The sequence below is a fragment of the Chaetura pelagica genome, unplaced genomic scaffold, assembly GCF_000747805.2.
Source record: "Chaetura pelagica isolate M959 unplaced genomic scaffold, ChaPel_1.0 scaffold138, whole genome shotgun sequence".
Taxonomy (NCBI): domain Eukaryota; kingdom Metazoa; phylum Chordata; class Aves; order Apodiformes; family Apodidae; genus Chaetura; species Chaetura pelagica.
In genome coordinates this window covers 1,767,759-1,769,804 of record NW_009954215.1, presented here as the reverse complement: position 1 = coordinate 1,769,804, position 2,046 = coordinate 1,767,759, and the positions used below count along the sequence as shown (strand labels likewise).

The following is a 2,046-nucleotide window of genomic DNA, read 5'->3' as shown; positions in this document are numbered from 1 at the left end:
CCTCCTTTTTGTGGGCCCGCCCGGCGGTGGCCTCGCCATCACTGTGGTTCCCGCACCCCCTCAGGGCTACTCCGCCCGGGCTGCCGCCTTCTCCGGGCCTGCTCATGCCAGGGCAGGCCGGCATACCGTGGTGTGCCCCGTGCTCCGCATCGCCGCGGCCGCGCCAGTATCCGGTACGCCCGCGGGTGATCGCTAGGCGCCCGGGCTCGAGTTCGTGGGGTTATTTTTCAAGTGACTGCTTTCATTCGGGAGAAGTAGGTCACTGTGTCGCCCGGGCTTTGGTCCAAGGTGCACTGCTGAGTATTGCTGCAACAATTAAGAAACAAGTGAAAACTAGGCACTGTTTGCTTATTATCTTTTTAATTACTTCCTTGCAGTAGGTTATAGCTGCTGCTTTTTAGTTTGCTGTTGTGCTGTCTGGTTTCTTTTACCTCACTGGGCAAGGCTGATGCATACCTGCTGAGCAGCAGCAGCCTGTGCAGTTCCTCTGCTTTGCCCTCTGCTGTTGACACAATTTGAGAATAAATTCAGAAGTGAAGTATGTTTATTCAGGAGCCTGGTGTACACAGCTTTGTACACATAGAAGCATTGCCACGCAGCAGATCTGAAGCCAATAGTGAGCTGACAGCTAGGGAGGCTTCCTCCTTTTTGTGGGCCCGCCCGGCGGTGGCCTCGCCATCACTGTGGTTCCCGCACCCCCTCAGGGCTACTCCGCCCGGGCTGCCGCCTTCTCCGGGCCTGCTCATGCCAGGGCAGGCCGGCATACCGTGGTGTGCCCCGTGCTCCGCATCGCCGCGGCCGCGCCAGTCTCCGGTACGCCCGCGGGTGATCGCTAGGCGCCCGGGCTCGAGTTCGTGGGGTTATTTTTCAAGTGACTGCTTTCATTCGGGAGAAGTAGGTCACTGTGTCGCCCGGGCTTTGGTCCAAGGTGCACTGCTGAGTATTGCTGCAACAATTAAGAAACAAGTGAAAACTAGGCACTGTTTGCTTATTATCTTTTTAATTACTTCCTTGCAGTAGGTTATAGCTGCTGCTTTTTAGTTTGCTGTTGTGCTGTCTGGTTTCTTTTACCTCACTGGGCAAGGCTGATGCATACCTGCTGAGCAGCAGCAGCCTGTGCAGTTCCTCTGCTTTGCCCTCTGCTGTTGACACAATTTGAGAGTAAATTCAGAAGTGAAGTATGTTTATTCAGGAGCCTGGTGTACACAGCTTTGTACACATAGAAGCATTGCCACGCAGCAGATCTGAAGCCAATAGTGAGCTGACAGCTAGGGAGGCTTCTGTCCAGCATGGCAGCCCTTGGCCACGGCAAGACAAGGAGCACATCGGGACTTTATTCTTGGTCTGACTGTGGCCATAGACTTGATGCAGAGAAACGTCCCCATTCGCTTGGTGTCCTCATGTTAACTGGGATTATTGCATTTGAAACATTAATTTGCGTAATGAGACCTTCCAGGAATTACTACAAATAGGCACGGATGGCTTATAGATTGAAATACAGTTTAATAACAAAGTAGAGCGAGCTGCCCAGTCTTTGGGAGACAAAGTCAGGGCCCATGAGCTGTCCTTACCACCTTGTAATCCGAACACATAGCTGTGGCCCTAAGAAAAACAGAACATCAATGGTATCTGCAAGCTATGGTATTAAATACTAAAAATGGCGCTAAAAAGAAGAGGAATATGTACCGCAAAATAACCCCAGCCTGAAAGAACAGAAATAAAAGACAGCCGGGAGGTTTGTGAAGGCTGGAGCCGCGCAGAACCCTCCCGGAGTACCAGGCTGCCAGGACCCGATCCACGGGGAATCGAACCCGCAACTCGGAGGCGGCAACTCCCTGGCAGCTCTCGCCTCCCTACTCCGCTGCCCGGCGAGCATCGGTCACCTCCCGGTCCGTGCTCACTGCACATGCGCCAATATCTGTCACCTCCCGGTCGTTCTCCGGGACTGTTCCACCAGGGGGAGGGGGAAGCGGCAGCGGGCGCTGTGCGCAGGAAAGGGAGGGGGCTGCGCCCTCCCCAGCCTGTGCTGTCACGGTGCGCGCTCCC

At 54.6% G+C, this 2,046-nt stretch overlaps 1 protein-coding gene across 1 annotated transcript in view; it reads left to right on the top strand.

The window, feature by feature from the left end:
• The first annotated feature begins 954 nt into the window (after positions 1–954).
• Positions 955–2,046, top strand: part of PDXDC1 (pyridoxal-dependent decarboxylase domain containing 1) — a 26,147-nt gene continuing 25,055 nt past the window's right edge. Inside the window, exon 1 of the mRNA XM_010003215.1 lies at positions 955–966. The gene's annotated coding sequence lies outside the window, so the exon portion shown is untranslated. The remainder of the gene's footprint in view (positions 967–2,046) is intronic.